This window comes from Alosa sapidissima, chromosome 15 (genome assembly GCF_018492685.1).
Source record: "Alosa sapidissima isolate fAloSap1 chromosome 15, fAloSap1.pri, whole genome shotgun sequence".
In the NCBI taxonomy this organism is placed as follows: Eukaryota; Metazoa; Chordata; class Actinopteri; order Clupeiformes; family Clupeidae; genus Alosa; species Alosa sapidissima.
The window spans coordinates 7,616,888-7,632,153 of NC_055971.1; the positions used below are offsets into that span (position 1 = coordinate 7,616,888).

Genomic DNA, 15,266 nt, shown 5'->3' on the forward strand with positions numbered 1-15,266 from the left:
TTCGTCGGAAATAGGGTCTGCACATCCTACCAGAAAATCCCAAGCTTTTTGGTCATGCATTTTTGTGCTACTGATTGGATACCGGAGTAATGGATATAGCATAGCTCAAGGGCGGTAGGAGCACGAATAGCTGGATGTAGTTTTGCGTCAGAACTGGGAAGGAAGGTCCTCCCCCTGTGTTTGCAAGCTACTGCGTTTCTCTCCTTTCCCCCTCCCTCCCTCTCTTCGCTTTTGGCATCCCCCATCCCCCACTCTGTGTCTGTGAACGTTTGTGTTTCTAACGCGGCTTGCAAACCCGAAATCGTCAGAGCAGAGCGAGCAGGAGGAGGAAACCGCCAGTTTTTACGCAAAAGAGGAAAAATACATTGAAATCTAACTAATCTAAATAGACTGGAAACATATAAAGGAGTTAATAAATACAATATCATTCGGCTTGATTGGTAAGTCTGATGTTCTTGTTCATATGCTGATTTCTCTCTCTCCTCTTTTCTGTTTTTTTCAATTGTTCAAATCCGAGATTGCATGATTCGTGTAGGGAGCGGGGATAGCGCCGATGGTCGTTTGTTATGAGAGGGCAAGTTAGGGGACGAATCCAAAAATCACCTATACTTCATATATACACTGCATGTTCTGCTCCGGTAGTTTACAGATACAGTTATCGATTTCCCGTTAGCAATCAAGGGACAGGCGAAGACTGATGCACGAAAGCGAGCGATTATAAAAACGTGACAGCGTCAATGGAAGCGACTGCGACGGAATTGTCTCCCGTGCCGACTTCTTTTCATACATCTTTAGCTAGCTACATTCCATGCAGCAGGCAAAGGCCAACCAGCCTTTCAAAATGGTGTCGGTAGTTTGTGCGCGTCTGACCGTTTCTAAAAACCTAGATGATCATTATGCAGCTTACGGAACCAAGGGTGAATGCAGCTGTTGTCACGTTGCGAAAGTATATTTATACAAGTAAGAGACAGATGTCATTTAGGCAGGCCTGCGTGACAAATAATCTTTGGGGGGGGGGGGGAGTGAAACGAAAAAGATACTAGTGGTAGTTGAATGTGCTATTCCAGTTGGACTATTTTTGCGGTTTTAAGTTAATTATGTGCATTTTAGTAGTGATGTGCAAAACCGAACAGACTCCTGAAAGCTCGAATAGGCCACATTGTTTCACATCATTTAATAATAAAAACAGTGTATCGATGCAAACATTTTAAGTTTCTCTTTAGTATGCTATAGATCTTTCAATACTCACCTCCTATTTTAAAAATATTTAAGTTATTTTCTTTTATGTAAAGGACCGGTGAAAGAGGCAAGTAGGATGCCGGCCTGGTGTCAATGTTGCGCGTTCTGGGAACTGAGCATCAACGTGATGCGTTAAACCCCTTCTGCAAAAAAGAAAGCAGCTCTCGAAAACACACATCGTCTTATTTAAATTATTTACCATACTTAAAGTGAGTGGCAGGCTGTACCCTTTAAAAACAGACTCAGTGCTAATTTGCCGTCTTCTTACCCAATCATTTTCGATCATTCTTTTTAACCAGAGTGAGAGAAAGGCTACTGAACAGTCCATGATTGGGTTAATCCAGTAGCCTATAGGCCTATTCTTGAGATTGCTGTGGGTGCCTGTGTTATGTGATGGTGTAATGAATATAAATTAGCCCTGACCTGCAGTTTTATATGTGACTGGACTTCAACATTTCCCCACACCTGGAGCATCTCAGTGGTCTGTGTTGCTGATATACAACCCTCCTCTCTCTCTTGCCTCTGTTATAGGCTAGCTCTGTCCACTGTGGAGAGAGAGAGAGAGAGAGAGAGAGAGAGAGAGATGTGGGGACACATCTTCACCCTGTTTGTAAACTAGCCTTTGTCGTCCTTTGTCACGGCAGTGCCAAGAATTAAAATGAGGACACTAGGCGATGACCAGCTCTGTGAGATCTCAACAGTAATCCCATTCACCAGCAGCAAGGAGTTCTCTTCCTCCATCTTCCACTGCTTACACTAATTGTTGGCTCACACAACACTGTCTTTTAGTAAAATATATTTTTTTGTTAGCATGTTAGCGTGTACGTACATTAGTTTCAGGTAAAAGGTGCATGTCAGTTCCTTCGGTCTCATTCATATTATTCGTATGTTAGCTCCTTCTTGGAGAATGTAGTTGAATTACTGGGCCCTGTGTGTGTGTGTGTGTGTGTGTGTTACTGTCTTCCAGTGCTAGGCTATCCTCTTTAGTATAGCTGAAATGCCCTCATGTACATGATATCTTTAGCTTGCGTCCTTCTTGAGATCCCTATCACATGGATGAAATGGGTGAAACCACTCTGCTGTAATATCACTTATGACTTTTATGACTTAGTGGCCGCTATGATAACATTACTTTTACATACAAGGTGATTAGTGTTCACAAAAGAGGAAAAGACTGAAGGAATCTGTGAGAGACTCCTCCTCTCCTTTTCTGCCTTTGTGTGTGAGTATATCCGCCTTTCTATTAGTGCTTTTTGGCACTTCGAATATGCTCTCCCCCAGGGTGTGTTGGTTTCCCCTGATAAACAATAGCAGTGCATTCTGGGGGATTTGTCCCTAGTGGCTAAAAGAGAGCTTCAGCACCTTTATGGAGATGCAGATGGCTTTGTTTGTCAGGCCCCCTCCAGGCTTCATCATAGCTTTCCCCTGCTGTTTTCTCTCTCACTGTTACCTGAAATATGACTCACATGGTAGTACTATCGATTTCACAGGACCACCTGGCACCAAACAATGAACTATATACTTTGTTAATTTTGTGAGAATGGCATATTGGCTGTTATCAAATGTCACTTTAGGAAATGAAATGTTCGGTGTAGTTAAGTCTAATGAGGTGTGCGTCCTGTAACTTATAGTTTCATCATTTTAATTACTTTTTTTCACCCAGAAAATACAAATTTCATAAATGAGCTGAAATAAAGAACCCTTCATTTAAGTTTAAGATAGGTCTTTAAATGTTTTAAAATGAAAACCTTTGTAAGGTTGAATGACTAGTGATTTTTCATATTTTAGGCAAATAGGTAGGGCAAGATCTAAATCAGGGCCATTTCCTCATTTCTTAAGCTTTTGTAACTGCTGTGATGCTGCTGATGCATTCTGGGAAACTGGAAGGGTTGCTCTGCATGTCATGTGATGGGAGCTCTGTCGCATTCATAATTGATGAGCTCTCATCTTAAATGTGGTGCTTCATCTGGTGCTAGACCATGACAGGTTCTGCTTTGACAGAAACTTGGAGGAATTTCAAATTTGCACTGCTTCTCGCAGATGCAATGAGGAAAGTCAATCTCTGAATGTTCAGTGTAGGGAAGTGTTGTAATAACATGGTAATCAGGGGTGTAGTGGTACAATAAGAGGTGGGTAAACTATGAATTCTGTGATTTTCTGTGACGGTAAGGTGGACTATGCCATGCAATATCAGATTTTTGAAAAAGGCATTCAAAACATGTTTGATGATGGTGGAGGTTATTGTCCAATGTTTATAACAATACCAGTGGTATTAAATGGTTCCTAAAGTGTTGATGAGTATACATATTGTGAATGTGGATAAAACAGTGTGATTTTTGAATGGTAAAAGTTACAATTGGTGAATAAACTCTTTTGAGAGGTGGATAAACTCTATTTCTGAAATTTCAGAGGTGGATGAACTGCGTTTACTTGCATTTAGCATCCACTACAGCCCTGATGGTAATGGAAGGTTGTCAAGAGAAGCAGGATATCTAAGTGAGGGAGGGGAGTGCAGGCAGTTGGTATCACTGTGACTAAACATGGCACTTTGTATGCCAAGGTCATGGGTTCTGTCTCAGGTGTCTTAAATGTAAGTGCCAACCAACATGGGCTTTCCCATCACAATACATTACTATTGATACACAGGAAAACTTAGTTGTCAACTAACATATGTTGTGGTCACTTAAGCATTAGACAACAATAGTGAATAACACTTTGTTCAACAGGCATGGCTTCTATGTCCAAGTTCTGAGACACCACCAGCAATGGCCCCAATTTATGAACGAAGGAATGTAGCGCGTGCCAAGGTTGAAGCTATATTTGGGATCAGACGTGACCGTATGGACCAGACCTGTTTTCTTTGTTCCTATAGTGGCAAAGTCCTTGTCGGCCATGTAAAACAGCTAGCACCTGTCAACTCTGCGTATGAAGACAGGGTGCTGAACAGAGCTGCAAACAGATGTATACTAAACAGTGATTAGGAAGGAGGATGAAGTCAGCACAGTATGGCTATACACATGAGCTCCAGTGTCACAAAGACTAACTGTCAGTCCAGGCCACGCACCATGACTGTATTTTTGGTGTGTGTTTGTGTGCATGCAGCTATGATTTGATATGTGTCTGGAATAAGTGTCTAGCCTAACAACCTCCTGCTTTGTTTGATGTTCTCATGTGATCGCCGAGGAGCAAATTAGGCATAATGGGGTCAGTGTGATCCAACAGATGCAGATTCCCCAAACCAGGGCTGTTATTTCTGACACCACACACACACGCACACACACACACACACACACACACACACACACACACACACACACACACACACACACACACACACACACATCAGAGGTCAACCATCTGCGCAGTAGAATAGATGTAAAGTTTCTTTACACATGGCTCTCTGTGTCCTGTTGTGTGTCTTTGTTTACAGCACTCGTGTTAGCTAAGCGTTGGTGATGTGCTGCTTAATGAGCATATTGAGTTATGTAACGCTAACGTATAGACGTAGAACTGGTTGCTCGCTGGGGACCTGGGGAAACAGATGCTCAATAGGGAGGATGGGAGGCCTCCATTGTGTAATTCCTCTTAAGATTGGGGGAGTGTTGGGTGGGGGGTTCTGCTCCCATTCAGCTCACTCACTGTTATACACACAGGCTTTGGCCCCCTGCTGGAGGAGCCTGCCCTGGTACTTTAGGAGTGGGTGGCTGAGGGCTGAACTGCCATGATTAGCATATTGTGATTGGGTCATGTAGCAAAGCCACCTGCCATCATCAAGTCCTGAACCCCTTCACCGCAAAGAGGGTGACACGTTTAAAAATACAGCATACATTGCAAAGTGCCATTGCTGATGTGTGTGTGTCTTTCTCTCTTTCCCTGTCTCTCTCTCTCTGTTTGTTTGTGACAGTGTGTGTAACTTTGATGTCTTATCATGTTTGCCAGATGTGCTGCCAGAATGATTCTATCAAAATCATATCTGGACCACAGTATTCAATCGTATAGTATAGATGTATATCTAATATCTGCATCTCAACTCTCCCTCTTTTTCTCCCTCTCCCCCTCCCTCCCTCTCTCTCTTGCTCTCTCTCTCGCTCACCCTCACTCACTCAAATACACACAGTCAGATATGTCTCATACTCTGATTCGCACTGTGGAGGCGGGTGTGTTTAAGCCGCAGGATCACTGTTCTTAAATTGGTTTGAGGTGCTTTTCCTCTCGCTAGGGCCAGCTGAAACTGCTGAGAGCAATCACCCCACCAGGAAAGAGGAAAAAAAACATGTACATTCAGTTCACGAAAGCTAAATTGATGGATGGATAGAATTTGACATGGGGGAGGGAAGGATGACTTGACACTTAGAATGAAGGGCCTCTCTTTTCACCCTTCCCCCCTCACACTCCTCAGCCTTTCTCTCCCCGATTGGAGGTGTTGGATGAAGGGAGGGAGAGGGGGAATAATTGGCAAGGATGAGTGAAAGAGTGCGTCCATCGCTGACATGGTGCTCTTGTTGTGGCGACAGGGGAGTGGAAGGACTCCCCTGAATGCAGTCCAGGCATCTCCCCCGCATGTGTTGGTTTTGCCTCAATTGTCTGAAGCATAATGGTCTTTACAAAGCAGAGGTAATGCCGGGCTGAAAGGCGGCTTTAAGAAAGAATGGGGCTTTTTTTTTCGGCAAACGGTTAGAGAAATAGTCAAAAAGAAAGCCCTCATGAGTCCATTAAAACAATGACATTTCAGAGGTGGGGGCACTCCCCACTCATCCTCCAATGCCCCACCCCCTACTGCTTTCAGGAGCCATAACTCTGGTGAACTCTAGCATGGTCACTTGTTGTGATTGGCCTTGAAACACAGGCCCACGCTCCAGCTCCAGTGACCACTGTTGCTGTCAGTGGCCAGGCAGCTCTCCCTTAATATAGTGTAATTCAACATAGCAGGCTTGAAGATTGATGAACTCTCCCATTATTGCACCGCCACCCCGACATTTTTTTCTTAAACACACGTATGCAAACTGTGTGTGAGTCTGACTGGATTTTATTGAATTAGAACTTGAGAAATTAGATCTGGTGGAGGGCCTCATTTGTCAGGTGCAATTAAGCAGCCACTGTGGGCCCTTTGGGCAAAGGGAGAGGGATTGCATTAGAGCACATTGCCCTCTAATATGGCAAAATATCACAGGAGCATCTAAGACTGAAATGTGCTCTTCTCAGTCTCCAGTGTCTGTGTTTAGTACTATCGATACAATAACGGACAGTTGATGCACAAGCACCTACCCATGGGTATAACAGTCGCACCTGCTCTTATGTCGATAACCTGGGTTTTGCCTATGTAAATTACATGGAAGTGAGTACTAGTTGCAAACCTACCTCTAAAATGATCCTAGCCACAGGAATCAGGAGACAATACCACACTTACCTACCTACTACTTACCCTTCAAAATAAGAAGCCGTCTACATTGTGCTCATTCATTACCAAGTACAGTAACAAAGGCACAGATGTTGTGTCAGGTTTGGGTAGGCCATGATAGAGGTCCACACTTATATTTTATGCATAAATAACAATATTGCTTCTGATTGATTTAATCAAAATCCAAAAACAGAAGTTGATAATATCAATGCACCCAGTGGCTAATGTGAATTGAATTCATTTTTAATTGATATTACAATGCAATAGCATTGACATTACTGACTAACAGTGGTGCTTTTGTAGTGATTGTAGGAAACTGATGTGCAGTTTAGCATTCAGTTGCTCAGCATTCAGACATTACCATTATATTGATTGTACGCAAGAGGGGTAGGCCTGCATTGTAACAATAAAGCGCTCATATCATAAGCAGAAGTCTTTACTTTGGTGTGTTTTGCGAAGCATTTTCTCAGTTGAGTTTAGAGAAGCTTACCCGCTCTAAGCCTATTGATCATGCCGCCTATGAGCGTAGTAGGACCCTGTGGCCCCCAGCATTGCAAAGCCTTAGAACTGAAGTTATCAGTTTCACATCCTAATTTTTTTTGGCGATAGTTCCACAGGACCCAGCCACTGTCTCTGTGGGTCATTCTATAGGCATCAAAGGACAGACGGCAGCCTCCCACAGCTGGGGCTGAAAAGCGTGCTGAGGTGCCACTGTGTTTGGTTTTGGGCCGAGGTCGGGGGGCGGCATGTCCCGCAGCGTGCCAGTGTTCAGTGTACAGGAGCCAGATCCAGCGCTTCTGCTGCTCCCATCCCTACTGTGTACACAAGTTACACAGCAGGGACCCACTGCTGCGCCGCTTCAGACTCCACTGTGCTGATTCACACACAACACACACACACACACACACACACAGACAGAGTCTCTCTAACATGCTCAGGACCCAGAGAGATTTTAATTATTCAGGTAATGAGAGCAGGAAGTAAAACAGTCATCTCCCTCCTCCTCCTCTCTCTCTGCTGAGTGTGTGTGTGTGTGTTCTGTATCTGTGAGTGCTCTGAAGGAGAGAGAGGGGGTAGTGATAGCTGATGCTGCCAGTTTGGAGTGACAAGAGGAAGCTTGTTTTTTTTCCCCCCATGGATGTTATTTCCCTCTCTGACACACTGATATTCCTGTTGTGTCAGGTGAAAAATCCCACATTCATCCTGCATAAAATGGCCTCCCGCCGTCCACTCATATCTTATATAGAGCTATGGGAGAGAGAAAGATAAAAAGAGAGTGAGAATCATTATGATCTATTGTCAGACCTCCTTAACCCTCATGAGAGTGAAGGATACAAATAAGAGAAGAGTGTGAGGGTGACAGAAGCAGGGAATGGAGAGAGATGCTGACTTCTCTCTTCTCCACAGCCGCAACAAGATTTATGGGAGAAAGATTACATGACTTACCCATAACTGTAAGTGATGGATGAATGATGGATTTTTGAGGTTGCGTGTGTGTGTGTGTACATGCATGTCTGTGTGTACTGGAGTCCACCTATGCTTCCTTCCATTCATACATACATACATATACATACGTGTTTCATTTTTTTGTCTATGAGCAATGCTCACAGGTGCTGTTTCAGCCTACCCCTAAGCTCCTGAAACAGATGGGTCTTACTCTCAGTAAAGGGCCCTTCTGGCCTGGATGCTCACGTCTGCTTTCTCCTTGTCTCTATCACCCTGGGACCTACCCCTGTGGTCTAGCCCTGGGGCACTCTTGCTTGCTGCTCCATGTTCACTCTGACGGCCATGTTTTATTCAAAGTGTTTGTATACCATTGGGCTCGTTTGGTGTGTGTGTGTGTGTGCGTATGCTGTTCTGTATGTGCACGTGCCGGAGGGTCTCAGGAGGACATTGAGGGAAAGAGGCCAGCCTTACTCCTCATTTTCAGTCTTGTCTGACAGCTTAAACATAAAATACATCTCTTCAGCATCTCTTCATCAGTCCATTTCACCACAAAAATATGCTATTATATCTATCAAACAATGCTTGCTTTACCATGAAGGTGTCTTTTAATCAACAACATAGATGCGGCAGCGCTGTCTCCATGGTGACGATCCAAGTTTGGCGTTGTGTGGGTGTGGTGGGGGTGGTAGACATGGTGCATTCAGAGCACCTCGGAATGACAAGGACCGCCCCCATGGCTACTTTGTTCTTCCGACAGCAAGTGTTCATGTGCTTTGCCATCGGAATGTGTGACAAACAAGGATGCCACAACAAAGGTTAAAACATACACTCACTAATCCTAAACATACAACTGTATTTGCTTAAAATATAGTGTAAGATGCTCGTGAAAGAAAGATATGCAGCTTTCAAGTGATAAAAAGGGCAAATTCCCAAGTTCACATTAAAACTGTTGGACATGAAAGGCCACATGGACTACAAACGAACTACAACGTGACGACAAAAGTGATGACGAGCCCCTAACTGGGCAACTCTGTTAGCAAAATCTAGCCCCAGTTTCCGACCTCAGACTCACACATTAGGCGTGTTCGACTTGAGGCAGATCTGACTTGGTCTGGCTTTCTACGTAAACGTGATCTTCAGAGGCTAGCCGGGAGGAGCTAAAACAGAGGGCAGCTCATCCCGGACAGACAGGCTACAGTCTGCCTGACGTGACTCGCGGGAGATATCGCGGAATTTTGTTTGCAATAAACACAGAAGAACTTTCATTCTTACTCATTAAAATGAGCATGATGACTGACTAAATAAATTCTTATGATGTAGTTTAAATAAACCACTGTTGTCATACAGTTAACAGGCCTGCATTGTAGCACATAAACTCAATATCAAGTGTTTTCCCTATATGTGTGTCTATCTATTTAGCCAACAGCAGAAAATAACAGAATATCCAAACGTTTTCAGTAGGCTAGCCTACCATTGATGCAGAAATCACATATAAGAAGGTATCCCTTCGATTTCTGTTTATTTTCGCATACTCCAACATAAGGAAGCAGCATGAGACTCCCGTTAAAATGGTCATGAGGAGATTCCTCCCAAATGGCCCTCTCACGTCTTTGAACTGACGTCATGAGGGCGTGTTTTAGCTCGTGCAGCTCGTGGAAGGCAACTGCAAGATCTGTCTGCAGGCTAAGACCAGGGGGTCAAGAGCGTGCAGATTAGCTTCGGCATGTTAGCATACGCCATTTACGAGCTCTCATGCGCGTACATGTTGGTGGGCGGGTACCTATCCGGCGGCTACAGCCAAACGTTATTCAGTGCGTATTTCTTGAGGAGCCTATGAGAAGACGTGCATATTATGGTTGTTTATCCATCATATGACAAATAAAGAAAATTTTATTGATCTTGTTTCGTTGTTGTTTGTCCCGAACAAACATAGCCTAAACATGATTAAAGACAATAAATTACACAACAGCGGCATAAAGACCTTGTCTCGTTACACCATGGGTCTCCAACACGTTGCCCTCAACCTATAGCCGCCCCCTTTGGAGCTTGCCAGAGGCTGACGCACTAGGCTACTACATTTAAACACAATTATTGCCGTGAGGCATTCCATACGAATTTAATAAACCATGCATAATAAAAAAAAAAACCTCAATTTAGGCTACTTCGCTATGCAATAAGGTTTCCATTAGAGCGCCGCGCACGTTCAATGAATGAAGGAAAGCCCTTGTCTCGCAATAAACAGCTGGAAATTCCAACACTTTTTCAACTACACGAAACTTTACAGTAATCATCAAATACCCTCTAGATTTAAATGCCCATCAGTCTCAACATTTAACTATATAATAAAAGTCAAAAAGTAAATTAAATTCCATACCAAAACCGAAAATCGTCTGCGTTTGATAGCCTGGTATGCCGCTCCAAACAAAACGCATGTCTCACAATAAAGTACAATGTAAGAAATAAAGGTCTGCATCGAATAAGCCTACCTCAAATAAATACCTGTGCTTTGCGCAACCTAAGTAAATAGCAGACCCCGGACATAATTTAGGATTTACGGAAAGTATGCAATTATACGATGTTGGACGCCTGGCGATGTTCTGGCCGTCTACGGTGCCTCTGACACCGCTGCCTCATTTGGATGGTAACTCCACAGGTGAGCGCGAAGATTGGATGTCGTGGATGCGTAAATAAACTGTTTTTTGCTGAGTCCGCAGACAACATTCTCTTCAACGGTTACTTTACCATCTGCGGTGCACAACTCAAAGTAAAGACACCACATTTTAGATGAGTTGTAATTGTCCGCTCAGGCTGACCGTTTTGTGTGTTATCTTCAATACTATCTTCAATAATATTGAATATCTTCAATATTATTTTCAAAACAGGGTGGCTATTGAGGGCTCTGGCTCCAGTCATTATTGTGGCTACTGGCTATTATTGGCTTGATTTGGTCATGGGCCAACGCTAGAATACGTTTAGAGCACCCTATGAGATGGCAAACAATAAAATAAAAAACAAACTAATCATAGACTGTAAAAATGCGCTACACTTGGCACTAAAAACCGAATAGTTTATTTATAGTTCGACTACGGATATTTCACGTCATATTCGAATGCATATTTGCAGCAGGACAGCAGGCAGACCGCTCTAAGTTAGAGCCGCTGTTATCCAATTAAATTAAGTTGCGCTTCAGGGCGACTCCACTCGGACTCCATGCGCGTTCCCGAGCAACTTTTTCTTCTTCTTGTTATGAGGCAAGGACTTTATGTGCATTATCGCCACCCTCTTACTGGAGGACGACTCTCTTTTTACAGAATATCCAATAAAAATCGACGTTGGTCCATGCGTCATTTCCAGCTTTGTAACTTGGCGCATGGTCAGAGCCGACTGGCGCTGGATCCGAACCCCAGTGTTCAAGATGGCATGGACTATGAATTGGCCGGATTTACTAGCCTAGTCTCCACCATTCATTTGTATAGAGGGCGGGACTTAGTCACTCTCTCCATTTATATATAATACCTCCATGGCTAAGACTCCTGCGATATTTTAAGGCCATGTGACATGGTGTCACGGTGGTAAGTCCCTCCCCGGCTGACAGAAGTCGGACAGAATTTCTAACCAGTAAGCATTGCTTCCATCCCAGTATGCATTGTGTTCAACCAAGCATGCATCACATCAAGTCAGATCTGCACTCAAGTCGAACAAGCCTATTAAGTGACGTGAATGACGCAGAATGATGATGTTTTCACTCAGAGAAAGGTTTTTCCGAAGCCCGAGGTAGCGTCCATGGGCTTCGGAAAAACCTTTCATTGAAAACATCATCATTCCTTGAAAACATCCGTTCCTTGTAAACATCATCATTCCGCGTCATTCACGTCAATTAATGTGTGAGTCAGAGGTCGGAAACTGGGGCTAGATTTTGCTAACAGAGTTGCCCAGTTAGGGGCTCGTCATCACTTTTGTCGTCACGTTGTAGTTCGTTTGTAGTCCATGTGGCCTTTCATGTCCAACAGTTTTAATGTGAACTTGAGAATTTGCCGTTTTTGTCACTTGAAAGCTGCATATCTTTCTTTCACGAGCATCTTACACTATATTTTAAGCAAATACAGTTGTTTGTTTAGGATTAGTGAGTGTATGTTTTAACCTTTGTTGTGGCATCCGTGTTTGTCACACATTCTGATGGCAAAGCACATGAACACTTGCTGTCGGAAAAACAAAATAGCCATGGGGGCGGTCCTTGTCATTCCGAGGTGCCCTGAATGCACCATAGCAATCATTACTTACGGGCTCATACGCTCCACCTGTTCACGTACTCAATTTGGAGCGGTGTCAGAAAGCAAGCCCACACCTAAGCGCCCTGCTTGATGGACCCGACTACATAAATAGGCCTACTCGTGTATAGGTTTCAGATGCTCCGAGAGAATGCATCACGTGTTAGGCTACTTTGTTTCGATGCAGCAATAAAATAGCCTATAGTTCCGTCACTAATGCTTGGGTTGTCGAGAACTGATAGCAATGGCAAGATCATGGGCAGCACACAGAAATAGCTCATACAAACCGTAAATAATGCATGCTATGCCTTGGGAAGTGTAGGCTACCACATGGAATGGATATTGGTTAAAACTAATTCATGCATGTTCATCATCAACCCATTTGATAAAATATTTAGGCAACTAACGGACAAAGCTAATGCTTGCGTAGGACACAGATGGGCTACTTATCAGGAGCATAATGTTCTTCCAACGGAGGCACAGTTCATTTAATATCCAATAGTCTTTGTTTGTTTCTGTTTGAACAAGAGTTTCGGGGAGGAAGTATCCAACGTTTAAAGTCATTTGTCTTATCGTTATTATCTTAGCCTATGAAGTTATTATCTATGCCTGTAAAATGCTACGTATTCTGTTATCAAAGACGGAATCTTGGATAGATTCAGAATGCGGATGCGTGAGCGCGCGCCACTTGAATGTATAATTACAAGACGGGTCTAAAATGGACGACACCTTTCAGTGTCGACTTTGAAAAACAGGCCGCTGAATTGTGTAACGTTGAGGCAGCCACAACATTTGTGCGGCCGTTACCGCTACTGCTGTTGAGAGGAGCTCAAGGGCACTGCAGCATTGTTCTCTTCTGCGCCACCAGATCCACGACGATAAAAACGGGAGTGAGAGAGTTTATCCGTAGAAATAGGCAAAGGAGGAGGGATCTAGGGAGCAAAGAATGGTGAACGAGAATGCTCTAGGTCCTGATGTGAAATGGAAGCAGAGAGGTGATTATTGATTGAGTGGGTGGATGGAGAATAAAGGAGGAATGTTTGAAATGAGGAAAAGAGGGGGAGGGAGAGAGGACGGTTGGCATTAATACAGTAAGAGAGATATAACAATCACTGGCTGTAAGATGCTGCAGCCTCCTCACACACTGCAAGCACAATGCTCAATCATTGTAACTGTCATATCAACACTCTCTCACTCTCCCCCTCCTGTTTTTAATGAACCTCAGCCTCACACTGCAGGTTCTGTGTACATGTGTCAGAGCTCATGAAGCCGACTGGCATATCTGCACATTAAAGTTTAAACGCACACCAGTTCTGTCCACACGCACACAGGCGGCCATTTTGCCCTCCCTGCTGCTCTCATGTGAGCGTGCCTGTAGGAAGAGAGCTTGGCTCCAGCTCTGACCTGAATAACACAGGAGCTGCTCCACAGGCACCCTTAGGCACACAGCTACTGATGCTCCTGCTGAATGCGACAGACCGTCTTGGTGTCTCAATATGAATAGGACTGTTAGGCTGCTTTGCATGACAATTCAAAAGGTAGATTACACATTATATTACATTTGTAGATGTGAATTGTTGATTGTCTCTTGGTTATAGGACTTGGTGTGTGTGTGTGCGTGCATGTGCTGCACTTACGGGCATACTCACCTCTCTGGTGAATGTAAGGGATGTCATGTTGTGCCCCAGGTATGCTAAATATTGTCATAGTTTTCTGTGTGAGCCCTCTGTACCACATGTGATAAAGCATGTAGGCATAAGTCCTGTGACTGTTCTCCACCAACAAAGCCATATACATGACAGAACCCTCATGGCAGTGTTTTTTCTGAGTATTTCCGGAGGAAAAAGTGCCTATTGATTCATCTACTCTGGCAGAGTGGTTAGCCGAGGGCAGTGCTCTGTGCTGCTGGGCGTGCGGTTGGAGAGAAGAGAGAGTAGGCAACGTTCTGTGAGTGTGCCCGCAGTCTGGGCAATTGTATGTGTAGGTGGCAGAAGAGGAGAGCTGGATCTATATTTATAGGCTTGATCCACTGCCCTCGGGCTATGTCTTCTGTGTATGTGCAATCTTTATTTCAGTCTATTTCTCTCGGTTTTCTCTCTATATCAACATCCTCTAGCAACTTGTTAGCTTGTGTTAGCATCTCCCTGGATGACTTTCACATGAATAGAAACAAATAACACAAGGATAGCATGGTTATTGATAAGAATAATGTATTTCAGTGATGTTTGAATCCATTTTGGGAGCTCTGGTACACACACACACACACACGTACACACCCAACACAAGGACACATAATATACCCTGAGGCAGTTCTTTTGAGGTCTGGGATGTAGAGTCAGTCTTTGGGAGTTTCTCTCTCTGTTATGTCTTGATAACCACTCTATGAAAATAGTTTAAGGTGGGGGGTGACAGGGAACAGCTGCAACAGAGCTGAAATGATGTAATATAAAGCACATGTTCCTTACATTAAAACAAGCCTGGGACAATCCTCTGAAAGGCATTCCCTGTCTACTCTGTTAGCTATTTCCATGCTGCAGTCAATGAGTAAGTAGATCAATATAAAGTGAATCTTTGCACAATACTGGAATGACTTAAGTCTCACATAATGAACCTGCTCTTAATTATCTGTGCTATTACTGAGAGCATGGCAGTCTCTCTAACGACACTAGTCATCTTCTCCAGTCATTCCCGTAGGCCTCGGCAGCTGCGAATATTAAGAGACACAGCGCTCAATCAGCCCTATCTGAGCATGGCTTCAGCAGTCAGGGGGAGAAGAGAGGGGCACCTTCATCCTTCACAAACAGCACAAGGTGATCCTGTCAGGGACTGATTAATCACCAAGAGTCCTCGGAGCAGAACGGGAGCCGAGGCGGCCAATAAACACTTCCACGTGCACACGCACATTAATACCCACA

The 15,266-nt window shown here is 43.9% G+C and overlaps 1 protein-coding gene across 3 annotated transcripts in view; it reads left to right on the forward strand.

The window, feature by feature from the left end:
• The first annotated feature begins 234 nt into the window (after nucleotides 1-234).
• fam168a (family with sequence similarity 168 member A) overlaps nucleotides 235-15,266 on the forward strand; it is a 34,409-nt gene continuing 19,377 nt past the window's right edge. For all 3 annotated transcript variants that reach the window (XM_042063525.1, XM_042063527.1, XM_042063526.1), the window contains exon 1: nucleotides 235-440. The gene's annotated coding sequence lies outside the window, so the exon portion shown is untranslated. The remainder of the gene's footprint in view (nucleotides 441-15,266) is intronic.